General features: G+C 38.2%; 1 protein-coding gene across 8 annotated transcripts in view; it reads left to right on the top strand.

Annotated features, from left to right (window-relative positions):
- Nucleotides 1–19,100, top strand: part of Frmpd4 (FERM and PDZ domain containing 4) — a 972,353-nt gene that overhangs the window by 550,079 nt on the left and 403,174 nt on the right. The gene's annotated exons all lie outside the window — the stretch shown is intronic.

Below are 19,100 nucleotides of genomic sequence, written 5' to 3'. Positions count from 1 at the left end.
CCCTCCCTCCCTCCCTCCCTCCCTCCCAGGAGACTTTAGTTTTTCTTTTGTTGAAAATATTTTTTCATACAATATATTCTAATTATAATTTTACCTCCCTCTAATTATCCCAGTCCTTCCCCTCACCCTCCCATATGGATCTATACCCTTTCTGTCTCTCTTTAGAAAACAATCATGAATCTAAAGGACAATAATAAAATCGTAAAGATAAAACAAAGAAATTTGAATAGGACAAAATAACCAAGGAAGAAAAAGAGCCAAAGAAAAAGCACAAGAAACATATGCAGAGACATAAGTTTACACACACGAGTTCCATTAAAACATAAAACCAAAATCCATAATATATACACTAAAGTAAAATACAAACAATAAAGTACCCTGACTTAATGATATGAGGCAAAGATCCACCCAGAATATTGTTGAGTTCATTTTCTATTTGTCATCTACTGCTGGGCACGGACCCTACTCTTTAAAAAGCAGTCAGTTTTCCCAGTGAGACTACCTTGGGAAAAACTTTTTTTTTTTTCATTTCCAAGTGTCTTTCTATTGGAGATAGATTCTGGGTTAGGGATGAGGGCATGTTCCAACTTCTTTCAGCTCTAAAATTCCAGCTGATACAGACCTATGCAGGCCCTGTCCATATTGCCAGTCTCTGTGCACTCATATGTGCACAAGGATTTTAATTATAGTCAGGTTAAATGGGTAACAGCTTTAAAGAAAAGAGCAGAAAATTCAAATTCAGACATCATAACGTTTAGCAGTCCCTTTGATGGGGTCATCAATGGATGCTATTTGATTCTAGTTATAATGCCTTATAAAGATAGAAATTGGAAGGTCTGAGCATGTATCTCAACTGGTAGAATGTTCTCCCAGTATACATAAAGCCCTGGGGTTTAATAGCCAGCACTGCATCAATCAGGCACAGTGGTATATATCTAGAATAGTAGCTCTGGAGTCAGGGAGGCAGAAAAATCTGAAGTTGAAGGCCATCCCGAGATACATAGCTAGTTTGAGGCCAGCCTATAGTATGAGCATTTTTTTTAATGGGACCTGGTTATAGATGGCAACTTTATCTGCTATGTGCACCCAAACTAGAGATTGGCAAAACTCTACCAAGCTGAGGAAATATTTGGGAAAATACCTGAGGCAGGAGGACAGAAAAAAACTACTTATAGAGCAGTGCTGGGTCAATCTGTTAGGAGTGCCCTATATTTGAAGAATTTTAGTTAATAAGAAAGTAATGGTCAAATTGTAGAGATTCACAGAACCAAACTAGAACAAGTTGATTTTCACATAACATGAGCAGTATACCAACTTTACATATATTATTTCCTTATAGTGAAGCCATATACCATTATAACAATTTGCATCATATTGTAGAGTAGAAAAGCAAATATGAACTTTCTCAGAGCACACAGCAAGAAAGAGGTACAATTTAGCTTTGTATCAAGGAAGACTGGGTCCAGAGCCTATGGTTTTTACTTGGTATGTATTGTGCAATGGTGCTTCCATTCTGACTGAGCTTGGGAACAATGAATAGCAGCATTAGGGAGAAAAGATGAGTGTCTTAGAGATGATAGTCCTTTGAATCACTTTCTCTGGCTACATTAGACACAGTCGACGGGTATGGAAATATGGCGTCAGGGAACATGAGCAAGCTAGAGAGGAGACAGATCAGTGAGACGGGGATGAGATATGAAAGTAGCTCAAGGTCAAACTTTTGTTTGTTTATTAGGGATTGCACAGTGACCTTGAACCAGAGGATTAACCCATATGCTTCCATTTCCTCATTCACAGGAGAGTGGGGCAGTGTTGCAGACTCTGCCAAAAGGATTCATTTTGGGCCCTGCTGATTGGGAAGTGTCAGCAGGTTTCCATCTGGCTGGACCCAGCAGGCCAGTGAGAAATCTGGGTCTGGAGCTCAGGAAAGAGGTCAAGGTTATGAACATCCATAAATATGAGGGGAGCTAATGTAGGGGAGGGGATTAGAGAATTGAGGGAATGTCCAGAGGGGAAGGAAAGCAAAGAGAAGAAGGCAGATCAAAGAAACCACAAAACCTTCTGCCTGCTCTGGCAAAATGCTCAGGAATGATAATGAGATGGCCAAAGAGCTTATTGTAGTTTGCAGGGCCATTGTTTCATACATAGTACATTTTGGGATGGGTAAAGCTGTCACTGACCTCTTTCTACACATCAGTATTTTTTACCTACACATGGTTCATCATTTGTCATGGTGGCAAGCCCTAATGATGCTGATTTATTGGTTTTCTACATTTGTTATTTCTTTGGACAAAATGAGTTTGGTGTCATGACCTCAACAATAGCCTCACGCATGTTCATGTACAAAGACTAAACTCAGCTTTTCCTGCAGTCCCTCTACCCCAAAGTAATCTTCATTCATAAGGAACATTGTATCTTTCCAGAGAAATTACAATGCTGTTTGATGTTGTATACATGAATTTAGTATCTTAATTTAAATTGGGATTCTAAAGCACAAGAGTAACTGCCCAAAATGGGCTCAGAAATGGTATGTATTTGTACCTTATTCATTTTGTTTTGCTATGAAGTCTCTTAGTACACATCATCCTGTCAGTCTAGGCTATTTACTCTTGCCTGAAGGCTCACCTCAGCAGGATATGCCATTAAAGAAATCACAAATGCAATCCCAAGAACGATTGCAGAAATAATTTAGGTCCTTTTTGAAAGCCTTGAAGACCTGTTGATGTGTGATGTGTGTCTGTGTCAGGGGTGACGGCTTCCATGTTCTATTGTCAAATTTTCCACAAATATTTGTAAAATTCCCTATCGATTCACATTAATGTCAGTAGATTGCTAAAGCTTTTGTTCTCATTTCTCCTCTTCTCTTGTCTGATTTTCCCCTCCCCTTCTTCTGTCATCTTTTCCTTCTCCCTTTCTTCTACCCTGCCCTTTTTCTTGCATAGCCAGCCTACCTTGGAGTGCATTAGTTTATCCTTTGATACTCAGATTTGCTTTCTTCTCTGTTGTCTCTCCCACATTCCTCCTTGTGAGCCTTGTCAAAACCAAACCCTGTTCCTTATTATCCACCCTCATTAGGGAGTGGAGGAGGAGGGCATTTTATGATTTGCCCTTGTCTTGGAACTATTGATTTCCTAATGCTAATTATTGAAATAGAACTAAACTTCTTTCCATAAAACAAGCATAGCCATTTGTTGGCCAATGAGCATGAATTTATCTTTTTCTGATTTTGTGCAAATTCAGTGACCTTTGTAGCCTTGGAAAACCAACTTCCTATTGAGTCTTTTTCTGACTTTCAAACAAATATATTTATTTACAGTAGACAAAACCGTGTGTGTGTGTGTGTGTGTGTGTATGTGTGTGTGTATCTTTAATATTAGTAATTGAAATTTTAAAGATGTTCTTAATTGTTTGTATGAAGAGATTAGTTAAGCCTGGTGAAAATATATAGGAAGGATGTCAGATGTCTTTCCAGTGGATATTCAGTGAGAGCCAATGGGAAACAGACAGGTGGATATATTTGGGATTGGGTGAATGGAGTTCATGAGAGTGAGAGGTGGACATATTCCAGTGGTCTGCTTATGAATGTCTACATACTTGCTCTTCTATTCGAACTCAGATTGGTTTGAGAAGGCACTCCTGTTTCCTAACTCTTTGTCACTAGTTGGAGGAAGGCCCTGTAAGTTTCCCAATGAGTCAATCTCAGGTGATGGTAAGAATAAGCTTCTCTGTGTTTGTGAACTATTGACCAAAGCTTCATGATGGTGAATCTTTAACAATTTGGAAAGGTATGCAATTCTCCATGTACTTGAGTTTTGTTAGACTTTGCCAACTCCCTAGCATCTAATTCTATGTTTGTGACATGGATATCTGGTTTGTAATATACTTGAGGACTTGGAGAATTAAGAACAAACCCCTCACTTGTTCAGCCAGTTTAGTTCTACCTTGCTAATTATGTACTTTATTGAACATTAAATATATTCCAAGTTATAAAATAGTATCATTCTTCCTAGCCTTTCAGAATATTAGAATCTATGGTATGTTTAAGGTTTAGAAATTTGACAAAAAGCTGTCATGTAACTTTTTCTCTAAATTTATAAAACGTATTCACTGAAAGGTGAATATGTCCTTCACTGATAGAAAGCTTGCTTAGTAAGCGCAAAACCCCCAAATTAGTTACTTACAATAGAAAACAAAGAGGAACTCTCCCAAATACCTTAGTAAATTGATTTATGAACAAGAAATTATTAAGGAAAATGAAATGCCTTTACTACTTCTCTTAAGCTTTGAGTATAATTTGCCTTTGGAATACATTTCCCTTAAAACATTTTAAAATATCTGAACTCTTCCAAGAGTATGAGTAACTCATACTATTATAGAATTTGAAACTAATTGTAGAAAGACAAACGAATAAGCAGGTATTTGGTATATTATTAGAATCAGGATAGTTAAGGTGAATGAAGATTATAATGAGTGGACTATCACTATAACTGACCAGAGAATAAGTAGCAAGTATTACTTAAGATAATAAAGTTTTGAAAGTAAACAATAAACTGAGATTTCCTTCTAAGAATGGAAATGAAGGAATGGAGGGCAAGACAAAGAAATAGCTCTTGGCCTAGATTCAGGCCCATCTTCCACTGAGCATATATCCTTGCTGAAACCTTGCAAGGGTATATCCATAATTTCTTTAATTCAATCACCATATCGGTAAAATTGGCAGACTCATCCCCACTACAGATAACTGTTGTGTAACTGATTCATAATGGTACCCACATGTCTTAGTTATTATTCTATTTCTATGTTGAGACACCATGACCAAAACAACTTAGGAAAGGAAGCAATTAACTTCAAGCTTGCTTACTTACAGTTTTGGATTGCTAGTCCCTGATCTTCATGGTGGGGAGATGGTGGCAAGCACGGCAGGCAAGATGCTGGGTCAACAGTGAAGAGCTTATATCCTGATCCACAAGCAGAGACACTGGGAATGGTATGGGCTTTTGAAACCTCTAAGCCCCCTCCAACAAGGCCACACCTTCTGATCATTCCAAACTATTTCCACTAACTGGGGACCAAACACTCAAACATATGAGCCTATGGAAACTATTCTCATTCAAACCCCTATACCACGTATTTCTTAATACATAGTTACCACCCTTCTATAAGCTTATAATCCTTTACAGAGTTCTGTAGCCTACCACCTAATTATAACAAACTTGACATTCGTATTTTCTTTATTCTCCATTTATCCTGTTTTGCTTCTTTGTTTATTGAGAAAGGAAACAAGTTTCATGATACTTGCCCCTTTAATTAGAGAATTTTTGTTCAAAAATTACAGAGTGATTGAAATAGTTGCATCCATTATTTCTGTGAATAATATAATATCCCTTTTAGAAAAAAATCTTAGAGAATTTTCATTAATTTATATTAGTACGCTTGGCATTTACAAACAGGATATTACAGTATGTGGGATATTTTATCCAATTTTCTGAGATAAGTGATTAATATACGTAATATTCTTTATTGTCATGAAAGTGTATCATTTGCTTTTCAGGTAATTAATTGAGGAGAGTTATGATGATGTGGTTGTTCAGGCTGGTTGTGCTAATTTGGCTTAATTATATAATCCTATTGACAAAAAAACTGCTCCCTCTAGTTTGGGGCATGAGGATACAAGAGAAATGTGATATTATTAAAAATTATATTCCTTTTTTCTTGAAAATATGCCTTTACTAGACTGACACTTTGACCCACTGAACTACAGAACATGCATTCCTGAAAATAGGTCTTTAATATTTTATGTTTTTTAATATATTTCCATGGTCATTTGGTATAAGTATCTCTATACTACTTATCAATTTTAAAATGTAGAATTTTAAAATGCACCATCTGTAATAGATAAAACATTTTCATCCCATGTTTAGTTAGTTATCCATGTGAAATTATAAATGAGTACTATTAGAAGAAATATTAAAAAATTATTTGGTAATAGTGAGAACACATTCCTATTCTTCTTATATATTTCATATATGCTCTTAACTTCAGTGATGTGCTATGCATTAGAATTCTAAAATTAGACTAAATGTATGAATGTAGCAGGGTACTGCCATTGTATCTAAGTTGTTAGTAATTAGATGTCTTAGCAAAATGAAATACTTCTTTTGGAATATTAGAGTAAAATATTCCCTGTCTTAAGTTTTGGTTCCCAGTTTACTTAAAGGCTTTTTTCATATTATAATATAATGGATAGACACTTAATAGTTTTTGGAAATTTGCTCAAACTTAATCAGGTACAAATTTAAGGAAACACATTAATTTTCCTTTGAAAGACTATTTTATAAGTAAGCATATGTATGTAATACATGTACACTTGGCTATTTTCTTTTTCTTACTGGAGGACATTAAGCTTGCAAACAAATATTTAGAAAAAGCACTCAAGATACTCAGGATAAGTTTTCTCTTGATGAACTTCACTAGCGTTTATAACATAAATTGGTGAGTATGTGTGTGAGAAATAGAGAGACAGAGAGATTTATGTTAATGATGCTTTATATTTCTCTTTTAGATGAGCTCTCTAACAGAACCTGACTCTCAGCTGCTGTTCAGTAAAGCCCCAGAAATCCTTCCATTTCTGACTGTCCTCCACAGCACTGGGGTTACTGGTATACATGTGGCCAGCCCAGGATTTTGTGTGAGTGCGGGAATTCAGAGATCTGAAGTCAGGTCCCTTTGCTTTGGCAGTAAATATTTTCCTCCACTGAGCATCTTTCCAGCCCTAGAAGTAATATATTATCATTTAAAACATTTATAATCTCCTGTGTTGTATAGGGAACAACATATTACCACAGAGAAGCACAGTTGGTAAGGAAGTTTTAGATTTCAGGTGGATGTTTTCACTGCTGTCAGTGGATGCCCGATTTAGAGGTTATAGACTCTCCATCCTTCAAAGTTAACGTATGAGTTTACTTCTGCCAGATGGCAAGAAAATTAGACAAGAAACAGCCATTGCACATCTTCTTTTTAGGATGAGAAAGAGGCAGAGAAAGAGGGTGGTTTCTGTGATTGGTTCTCTTTCTTGTGCTCCTTTGTATTTAAGACATTGGAGATTTCTGGGAATTCAATCTTGTGCCAAGGTAGAGCAGGGGGAAAGATTGTGATTTCTTGTTAACTCTTGGAGTAAGAAGAGGAAAGAAGAAAAAAAAAACTACCCTGGATTCTCATTCTGCTAATCAAATGTCAAAGGAAATACCTCCAGCATAACACAATAATATTCAATATATCTTTAATGAGTAGTTATTGGTCCTCACTGAAGCAGCAGCACTAGCAATGAAAACAAGGTAGGCAGAAAGGAGCTATTGGATGGTTGGGTGGAGTTAAAGTGTTATCGCTACCCCTCTCATTGCTCCTCATAAATTAATAGCAGAGAATATAAATCAAAGGGGAAAACAATCCCAGCAATTTAGTACAGCCAAGGGAGCAAGATATGTAAGTGTGCTCAACAAACCAATATCAAATTGCTCATTAAGATAAGGATGGCTGGATTCAGTAAAAGGTGGCTCAAACTGAGGGGACTCTGGATGAGAGCCCTCCATAGGCACAAGCTTATGTAAGTCTCCTGGAGAGAGCAACCTTATTTGTTTGTTTGTTTGTTTGTTTGTCATTGTTCTGTCCTCCTGCCTCTAGCTCCCAAATGCTAGGATTTACCTGAAAATAGGTGCTCCTCTTCTTTTTGAAAGAGATGATGCTCAGAACCAACCCCTGCTGGCCAAAGTCCTTTCTATGAGTGGCTGTGCAGAGTGTCTGTCTCTCTGTCTCTCTGTCTCTCTGTCTCTCTGTCTCTCTGACTCTCTCTCTCTCTCTCTCTCTCTCTCTCTCTCTCACCACACACACACACACACACACACACACACACACACACGCGCGCGCGTGCACATGCACACACATGCACAATGTACTCATACACACATGCAGACCAACCAAATTAAAAAAAAATCCCTAACTACAGCAAAAATAACCTAGACCATGTGATTATATAACTCCACTCTGAATGGGGAAAGAGAAGTAGGACAAAACCCTTTTCTTTCTGTCCCCTAATACCTTTGTTCTGTAGGGGTTGAGTGTATTTTATATTCTTTTTAAATTTTTCTTTTCATTTCCTTGTATTCTTTTAGCATGAAATGCCTGACCTGTTGTCTTGGCCAGGTCTCAGTAAACCACCAGATTTATCATGGAAAATTTTCATAGAGGTTTTAACATCAGCCTTGGTCACTGTGCCCTCGTCTTTATTGAAACGGAAAGTTGTTTTGGAACTAAAGAGATAAACACTCTGATATTTAATTAAATTTTCAAAATGTTTCTGATTAAAATTACCCTGATATGAACTACATGTTGCAACAGGTTAGACATTTCAAATTAACTTTGTAATAAGTTAAAAACAGGTCAAGAGACAGGAAATGAAAACTGGAGGTAAGCAAGAAAGATCCCTGCAGAAAAGGTTCATAGAAAATTCTTTTTGAACGACTGTTTTTAAGTCTATTGATTAAGCCCTTGCAAGAAGGGACAACATGACAGAGCAGGATGTGCCAAAGTAACAATGGCAGGAAATGAGAAAGACCATTGGAGAAAATGTGTTTATCTTAAATTTGATAATACTACATTTTTTTCAAGGGAGCTTTTGGTAGTGGATGTTGGTCTGAAGTATTTTGATCTTGTAGATGTTTCTGAAGCCACTCTTTCTTGTGACTTATTCACCCTAGAAACAGGGAAGATGTCACTTGTTTCTTTATGTGTGACCCTTTCAACAGCCTATAAAGTAAATAGTTTCTATTAGTTGGGAATTGCATAGTGTTGTAGCATTGTTCTTCAAGTTATCATGCTACCCTATTGACAGTCTCCATCATTTCAACAAAGACAAGATATTTGAAAGTCATCTCCTCATAAAAGTGCTGCACATATGCACATAAATGTACATGTGGCTTATGGGGAAGTCAAATGATCATTATGTGCTGTGGCTATCATCAGAATGAGAAAATGAGCATGAGAAGGTCTCCTGGGGCTCTCTGGAACCACCAGTCAGCCAAAAATAACACCTATCCTGAATTCTATGCATTCAGGATGCTTTTTAGAAAGTTTTGTCTCATTTTATTCGATTTGTGGCGTGTAGTTGTAGTCTGATTCCATTGCTGTCGAAATTCATTGAACGAATATATCACAAACCACTCATCCATTCATTTGTCAAGGGGGGGGGTGAAGCTTCATTAATGAAATTTGAGAAATCCTGTTGATATGAACATGGATACGTTCTCTCTGGTGAGTATCAGCACATTTATGTTGAATGCACATCTAACAAGTGTATTTGTTGGACCAAAGTGTATTTCAAGCATGCTCAGTTTTAATTCTGACTTCCAGTGTTCCAAAATATTTGCATGAGTTATCTGCTCCCCTGCAGTGTATGCCCAGTTGCTTTTCCATCATTCTGCAATGCTTGTGACGCCCCCTGCTCCCGCCTCTTTCCATATGGCCATTCTGAAGTCTTGCACAGTGGATTCACATTGTAGTTTTTTTTTATTGCATTTCTAAAAAAAAAGACAGTTGGGTAAGCAAATTATAGAGTATCAGTGCAAGAAGAAGAAAAAAAAAAGCAAAACTAATGATTTCCCAAATAGGACACATGGCAAAGTTTGTTAACCTTTAAACTTTTATCCTTATATATCGATAATATGAATGTTAAAAAACTGAAGACACAAAAGTTTCTCTTGTCACATAACAGAAACCTTAATTGTTTAAAAACCTGAGAGTATAATACATTTGCAACCATTTTCCTTTCTTCCTTCCCAACCGTCCCATCTACTCATTTCTCTTTTAAACTAACTGCCTATTATCTCATTGATAATTATTTCATGCATATACACATATGTATAGACATTTATTCCTAAATATAACCTGTTCAGTCTGTATGGCAGTACTTGTATGTGTATCTTCAGGGCTGACCATTTGGTATTAAATAATCAATGGATATGCTCTTCCCTGAGGAAGGGTGTTTCTTCTGCTCTCAGCATTTCTTAGTTGACTGTAGTTTTTCATGAAGGGTTGGCAACTCATGAGTCCCCTGTCCATATGAGCATGTCTACTCTTTTCTGAATATACACACATTATTTTATAGTTTTGTTATCTAGCATAACCTAAACCCAAGTATGTGGCACTTGCTTCATTGCTTTCTGTTTCTCACTCACTCAGTTACAAATAGAATGAGGAGTTATAGCGTGATGTCCTAAATCTAGAATCCACTGGTCGGCACGAGAAGCACAACAATAATAGTTCATATGACTGAGGCTTCCTGCAAGGCCACTAAGATTGTGCATAGGGTAGCTAGTTAGGACCAGATCATGGACCTATTAACAATTAAGAGAAAATATTCTAGACCCACCAGCACAGAGAGAAATGTGCCTCAGTGGGATGTCTACAAGGCTAAATTGTCAGCCACTGGGCCAGCTTGCGTTCTATCTCTTCACACCATCACTAATCGTCAATTAGCCATCCTTTCCAGAAGAGTTACTTTATCCTTGTGGAAGACTAGAAGCCAAACCCACTGGACCTTTCAAGGGAGGCTCAGCATTTGAGTAGCTCATCAGAAAGCTATGCAGAGGCAAATTCATCTGCTAGCTAGTACCCCTTATGTTGTGGAGTTTTTCACTTGCACAGGATCCCAATAAGGCCTTGTATATCTCATTTAATTTCATATTCTTCATTTTAAAACATTTATAACATGATAAAGTCCCACTCAAAAATTCTATAAATGTCAGGTCCCAGATGGCCTGGCTTAGCACATTCCTATAGATGTTTCTAATGTTACTTCAATGATTTTGCTTATGTGTCTCTAGATGAGAATACAGAAATTGCCTAGACTAACAATTCTTTGTGACAGAGGCTATAATTAGATGTGAAATGTTTTAAGTTATTGAGAATAGTAACCACTATTAATCAAGTACTCATTTTGCTATACATATGAATCTCAATAGGATTTCTCTTAACAATCTTGACATTCCTGGAGCAAAGGCATTCTTCTTACCCTTGCTTTTTGTTTGTTTTTGTTTTTCTATGACAGTATCTCACTATGTGGCTTTGGTTGTCCTGGAACTCACTATGTAAACCAGGCTGGCTCAGAATTCACAGAGATCTTCCTGCTTTACCTCCCAAGTTCTGAGGTTGAAGGTGTACCCACCAAACTGGACTTATCCTAATTTTCAAGGCAAGCCATGAAAGCTCATATGGACTGCTTTCCAGGGTCATATCTCACACAGTGGGAGAGCTCTGGTGCTTTGTGTTTACAAATCCTGAACTACTAAAGTGTTGAAGTGGTTCATCCTTAAGAGGATGAACCCTCTCAAATCCTGTCTCAGATAAACTCCCAAATGTCCCCAATAGGTGTGTGCCCTGTTAGAAAAGCAATATCTGGTCCTAGTTTCCTACATACTTGGTGTGCTTTCGTTGGTCTTTCCTATCTGCTTGTCAAAATACAGAGTAAGGGAGATGGCACACCTGCTATAGACTTTTCACCAGTTAGGACAGGGCAGCTTGATGCAATGTTAATGCACTGCTGTGTGTCCAGCTTAACTGTGGTTGGTCATCTGCCAATCATGAGAATTTTGGGAGAACTGGCTCCATAAAAGTCTAAACCAAGTGTAGGCTATTTCTGTGGTTCTGGGGGTCATTCTCACATCACTCAGTTATGCAACAAAGATTTCAGAGCAATGGAGACTATAAAGTTAATGTTGAGCTTAGGGTTGGGCTAAGTTATTATGTTACTTAATGTAAGTTTCCCCAGGCTTTTTACTTCCCACTTACACTATAAGAGAATATTCCTGACAGTTTTGGTCTTTTGAAAATTTGGAGCACTGTCTTTTTATTTTTTTTCCAAGTAGCTGTTTAATCTGTAATATAAATTGTTCAGTTGAAGATCACATTAAGTAATGCAAGAGAATTCTGCCCGGATCTAGAAAATCTATCCACTAATGTCAAGTGGCTGAGTAAGATGTCATTGTCTCCCCATGTAGCCACTAAAAGAACAGTGAACAAAATGCCCTATGATAAAAGATGGCTTGAGCAATGATTAGTGACTCTTTCTTAATGCATTCAACTTCCATAGATAATGGGCTTTCATGTTTGTGTTTTTGCCTTGATAAATGGAAAAGTCATTTGTATGGATGGTTTGGTCCCTTTTCTCCAAGGACAAAGAAATAAAACGTTTTTTTCCCTTAGGAAGTGAATACGTGCCTCGTACCTTGCCATTACCTCCTTTTACATTTGAGGCATGTATCCACAGTATTGTATACCAGAGAGATACTACACTATATAAATGTCTCAACACTTTCAGATATGTTTGCATCATATCTAGTTCTTGGACTAACTGAAATTTTAATGAAACTGTGGTAAATGGTAGGTTTGCTCATAGTATTAGTTGCACAAGAACAGTGAACAAATGTGTAGATTATTCTCCCTCAGAAGAGAGTTTTTTCAGTAAACACATAAATAGGTGAATTGTTTTGTCTTTCCCATCCAATTCTTTCATTTGGTTTCAATTTCCCCACGAAGGGGGAATTTTATCTTGTTTATTTGCCTGGGATCCCAAATGTGCTAAGTAGCAAAATTAAAGCCACTATTAAAACAAAGTGACAAGAAACTGCGCTAGTCATCAACATTCATGTGTAGGGTACGGATAATCACTATGTGACCCATGCATACTTTAGGATATTATTCATGCCGAAAAAGGAAGGGAGTTGTGACATGCTATAACATGGATGACAGTGAAGACATTCCTCTAAGTGAAGCATTGCACTCACAGAAGGTCCTGTGCTTCTTTTATGAGGTGCCTGGGATGGTCAAATCTGTAGAAACAGAAAGTAGAATGGTGGTCTCCAGGACCTGGGAGAAAAAGATCATGAAGAGTGGTTATTGAACACATACAGATTTGGTTTGGAAAGTGTATAATAGAGTCACTTTGAGAAGGTGAAAAAAAAATCCTGGGGCTGGATGATGACTGCGGTTATACAACAATGTGCATGTAGTTAAAGCCAGTGAGCTGAATTAGTTAGTATTTCAAATGGTAAGTTTTGTGGATTTTTTTTTATGTTGTATGTGTTTTCTCACAATAAATCAAAAGAAAAAGAGAGATTGATCTGTCCAGCCCACTCTTCCTTCCTTGCTACTTTGTCTCAGGAGGCTGCAAAGAGGTAACACGGAGCTTTTAGCTTTGATGATTTTGTCTTGAAGAGCTGACAGCCACAGCAGTTCAGTAGCAGTTCTAGCTTTAATACCTGGCTCAGGTCACCGGGAGCCTCTGAGGGAAGTCTTTACTTACCATGGTTTAGATGTCACGGGAAAAAGATTATAAAATTGAATTATATCATAGTTCTTAAAGCAGGAAAAGAATAGCCTGGAAAACTTAGTGTTCACTGTCTCTAAGTAGAAGAGGATACTCACCTGAAAGTGTCTAGTATGCAGCTCCTCCCTTGCTTGCTTCCTTACACTTACATTTTTTGTGCACCCCAATGTGACAAGCCTAATGATTCTTAATGCAATTTTCAAATATGCAACAATATTGTAAAAGATGCTTCAAAGTTTGCCCTGAAGGGATCCATTGCCACATATATATATATATATATATATATATATATATATATATATATATATATATATATATGTGAGTGCAGAATGCTGGAAGCTATTGTCAATGCTTGATGGAGACAATGTGATGCCTGTTTCCATGATGCTGCAAAAGTCATTGCTCTGAGATCTATTCATAGCCCAGAGTTGATTTTTTGACCTTCGATTTATTAAATTAAAAAAGCTTTAAAAATAGACACGGATCCAAATGAAATGATGAAAAGCCAGAGCACATTTCCCATTTCCTTTTCCTTATGAATATTTACCATGCTGAGAGAAGGGCACAAGAACATACATATACATAGAATGTAAATATTATAAAATATTATAATTATAACCAGGATGTAAATGTTACCTTATTGCCTGTATATGTATGTATGTGTTAATGAATGCTTGCTTGTGTGCCTGTGTGTGTGTGTGTGTGTGTGTGTGTGTGTGTGTGTGCGCACGCACAGAGGCCAGAGGTTGATAACTGGGTATTTTCCTATTTCTTCATCTTATATACTGAGTTTACCTTTTAGCTAGTCTAGCTAGTCAGCTTGCTTTGAGGATCCTCTGCTTCTCACATATTGGGTAGATCCTAACACTATAAGGTATTTAGATAGGTACAGAGAATATGAATGTATCTCCAGCCCTCATGCTTGCAAGACATACCCCGCTCCCCACCGAGCCATCTCCCTAACTGGAATTACTTTCTTGTTGAAACTATTTCTTGGAAACCACATTTTCTATTCCTTTCTTCTGTTTGTCTCCAGTAACCATTGCTTTATTCTCAGCAAAGTGCTACTGCTATTCTGAAGAGGGGAAGAACCACTGTTCCCCCCCTTCCTCTCTTTCAAATGCATTCAGGTACAGCTTTGTTCAGGGTAAGGCTGGGTGTGCTCAGAGTCTAATACAGGACACATAAGTCTGCTTCATTACCTCCATAGACAATTAGGACTAGGTCAGGGTCTTAACCTAATCTCCTAGTTACACATGGGCAAGCAGCTCTCTCTGAGATTTGGCTCTAGACTTCATGGTACTTTTCTCTACTTCAAGATTTTATTTTTTATTACTCAATGTTTGCTTTATTTTTTATATTTCTGGCAGAATATCATGCCAGATGCAACAAATAGAGGTCCACTTATGGACTGTGCAAATAGCCATTGATAGTTCAGGGGACTTGATACTAAATGATATCAGGCACATATGTCTCAGTATGTATTAGGTTATATGATTCTACTCAGAATGGTAGGGACCAGGATGCATTGAGAGAAAAGTCTAGGAATTGTAAAATTTTGCAAGATTAAACCAGTTCATGAGTTGAGCTGAAATATACTCAGTTCCTCTGAAACCCATGGAATGGCTTAGTAGAGTGTGGCCATCTATAAATATGTACACTGGTAAACTTGACATTTTCATCTTGATTATTTTTTATATCAAAACTAATCATGTGGGGAGAAATAAGCGGAAGATGATTCATGTGATGTCATCCTTGTACCCAAATGTCCATTTTGTACATGTCTGAGTCACACAATGTCAGTCTCTAAGTTCCTGAGATGTTAGGATTCATGTAAGCCAACCGATAAAAATTATGTTTAGTCCTTCCACAAATTAACCAGGTGTTGAAATTTCTCCATGCTCTTGTTAATTGCTGCATTTCTTCTCTAAGTGCAAAACTGGCTGTTTGACAAGCACTAAGTCCATGCTACATGGTCCTCTATGCGGAGGACAGTCCAGTATTTGAAAATGGACTACAAGGCATGAATCTGTTTAAGAATGACTTTGTGTTTGAACAATTCAACACTTTCTATAACAATTTATTTTCTAATCACTTGGGAGAAACTCAGAGTTAACTGATGGATTCATCTACTAACAACCTCAAGTTATGAAAAGAAGCCAGTGTTTTGAATTCTGTAGACCCAAATAAAATTCAGAATCCTTAGAAAAAGTATTACTGTTGATTTTTGTCAGCTTACACTCATTAGAAGAAAATGGAAATATTCTGGGCTAAAAATAAGAGGAAATGTAGCATACTAGCTGAATATAATACTCCTGTTTTCAAAACTAACACAAACCAGGTTTTTCTTGAAATATGGAAGACCATACACTTTGATGGTACAGTTTTCTGAATCTCAAGTATAGCATAGAAAGGGTGTGTGTATGTGAGTGTGTGTGTGTGTGTGCGTGTGCATGTGCGTGTGCGTGTGTGTGTGTGTGTGTGTGTACAGGTGCACATGTATAGAGTGTGTGCATATGTGTGAACCAGACATCAGTTTCAGGTGTCATTCTTCAGCATATCTGCCTGTCTTTTGTTTGTGAAACAAGGTCTCTCACTGGGACCTGGTGCTCATTGATCATTAGACTGATTGTCACGCCCTTAAGCTCAAGATTCCTTCTATATCAGTCTCCCAATTCCTGGGAAGGCATATTTAGACAATTGCTTAGGTATTGGTGAAGAGGTGGGATTTTTTGTAAGTGATCAGAGCAATGCAATTTCCATTAGATTATCAAAGAAGCCTTCTCTGGATAAAGGTACAAGTAATAAAATTGTCAGAGAAACTAAAGGGTCTGCTAACGTGGGAAAAGTTCCAGGCTGAACTTGCTATCAGCACTCTGTGACAATGTGGAAAACATGGCAGCAAGCTCCTCATGATGCCAAAGAGAAGACAGATGCAGTACCAGGCTCTGTGGATACCATTCCATTTGGTGTCCCATAAGATTTGGTCATTCAGCTTTGTCTGCTTACAGAGAAAAGTACTAACTATAACTTGCCATATACAATTTCAACACAGTAATTTGTAAATATTTTGAGACTTAGCTATTTGAATGGCATTATTATTTGGACATTGAAATGCACAGAACATTGTATTTGTTTCCTAGGTCTGATGTCAAAAACTGAGTGGATTAACCCCACTAAAAAGATATTCTCTCACAATTCTATAAAAGATCTTAATTCAAGGTAATCGACAGAATCATGCTCCCTCTAGGGAGAATCTTTCTTTACATTCTCAAATTCTGCTGAATCTTGGCATTTTTCACTTATGGCTTCAAATCTCCAATCTCTACTTCCGTATATAGGCATTTCTGTTTAGCTCCTCTCTCTCTGTCTCTCTCTGTCTATCTGTCTCTGTGTCTCTGTCTCTATCTCTCTCTGTCTCTCTCACACACACCATTGGAGTTAGTGTTTAATCAGTTAATAACTAATGAGTTCAAACCAAGATTCTTTTTTGTTTGTTTGTTTGTTCGTTTGTTTGTGTTTTGTTTTGTTTTGAGACAGGGTTTCTCCCTATAGCCCTGGCTGTCCTAGAAATCACTTTGTAGACTAGGCTGGTCTCGAAATCAGAAATCTGCCTGCCTCTAACTCATGAGTGCTGGGATTAAAGGCATGTGCCACCACGCCCAGCTCAAACCAAGATTCTTTTTTTTAATTGGATATTTTCTTTATTTACATTTCAAATGCTATCCCGAAAGTTCCCTATACCCTCCCCCCCACCCCTACTCCCTTACCCACCCACTCCCACTTCTTGGCCCTGGCATTCCCCTGTGCTGGGTCATATAAAGTTTGAAAGACCAAGGGGCCTCTATTCCCAATGATGGCCGATTAGGCCATCTTCTGCTACATATGCAGCTAGAGACGGGAGCTCTGGGGGTGCTGGTTAGTTCATATTGTTGTTCCACCTATAGGGTTGCAGCCCCCTTCATCTCCTTGGGTACTTTCTCTACCTCCTCCACTGGGGGCCCTGTGTTCCATCCAATACCTGACTGTGAGCATCCACTTCTGTGTTTGCCAGGCACTGGCATAGCCTCACAAGAGGCCGCTATATCAGGGTCCCTTCAGCAGAATCTTGCTGGCATGATATCAAATGCCACTCTAATGTCTGTACTTCTTTCTTGAGTCCTAGGACAGGTAGGGCTATGGGGTCATATAAATCAACTGACATGATCGAGATATGAGATGCCAATTTTTTTCTAGTGTCCCTCTGTATCAGTAGAGGATAGTAAAAGAAGAGAAGGACCCAGATGAGGAGCAAATGAGGACCCTCTAAGCCAGCACCAGAAACCTGGGCAGCCACCCAGCACTCACAATATTCCAAGCCAAGGTGCCAAACCAATGACTTTGAGGGCATCTGCCACTGAAGTTATTTGGTAGTGAAACAACTAAGAGCCTCCAAATTTGTTCCTGTTCAGTCTATTGCTGTGTTGTGTGTTTAATTTAAAGCAGAATTTGACACGTCTTTACGGAGTACGGTGACAAGTTGCCAGCATGACAGACCAGAAAGTGATATCTTACAAGCAGAGAAGAAGGTGATATTACTGCCATGTGGTTAGAAGCAAAAGAGCACACTAGGTGACTCAGACCACCTGAGAATACAATGAGTTGGCTTCTAAGCTACACGTTCACAATGTCTAAACTGCAAGTTAAGAACCCCCCACTCCCTCCAAAGCACATTCATTAGTTTAATATTCAGAATCCATTTAATCGGGAGATAAGTGGACAATCAGAGTCTCTATCCCCTACTCTCTAAACCTCATACATGCATTTCCATCTAAGATACAAGGCATTCATAGGAACACTAGTAAAGCTTGTGGACGTGACAGTGGTGTCTTTGAAGAGTTTAAGGCTTAAGGCCCTCAAGACAACAGGCAAGCTCTACCTTAAGATCCACCAGAGGGAGCACCAAGGTCAGAGGGGAGGCAGGCATGGAGGGGCTTATTAGCAAGAATGTGTTTCATGTTTCTCAAGGAAAGAAACAATCAAAGTAGAGTGGGCAGACTTTGGATACTGGTACACAAATACTGTCCTTAATTGTCTGGTTCCTAGCCATGGAGTACTGGGTGCAGGTAACATATAATCTGGTGCATAGAGCTCATTAAAAGTGGTCGTTTGGTGTGTGGTGTCTGGGTTGGGTGGATCTTGTTTGAAAATCACACCCTGATTAGGAAGAGAGCTATTACACTGAAATGTAGAACACACACACACACACACACACACACACACACACACACAAAGACAGGGAAAGGACAGGACAGTTTAGGCGTGTAAACTTTTATGTGTGTCATGTCATGTAGATATGTCGAAACTGAGGATAATAAAGCTGGAAACACAGTAAACAACTAAACACACACACAGACACACACACACAGACACACAGACAGACAGACAGACACACACACACAGAGACAGAGACAGAGACAGAGTCAGAGAGTCTTTGTTATTATCCCAGGTCACAGAAATTGATGTGTTGAATTTCAAACAGCTTTGCTTGGTTGGAGACAATCTGGGGTATGGAGACAACCTCTGTCCTAACACATCCTCTCCTTTCTTTCCCCTCTTTCTTTCCCTCTTTCTATCTTTTCAGGGTATGTAATAGATTTCCTTGTTAAAGAGTTTATTCTCTCTCTCTCTCTCTCTCTCTCTCTCTCTCTCTCTCTCTCTCTCTCTCTCGTGTGTGTGTGTG

This window comes from Mus pahari, chromosome X (genome assembly GCF_900095145.1).
Source record: "Mus pahari chromosome X, PAHARI_EIJ_v1.1, whole genome shotgun sequence".
NCBI classification, from domain to species: domain Eukaryota; kingdom Metazoa; phylum Chordata; class Mammalia; order Rodentia; family Muridae; genus Mus; species Mus pahari.
Note: the sequence above shows the minus strand (reverse complement) of the source record. Positions and strands in the feature narration are given on the sequence as shown.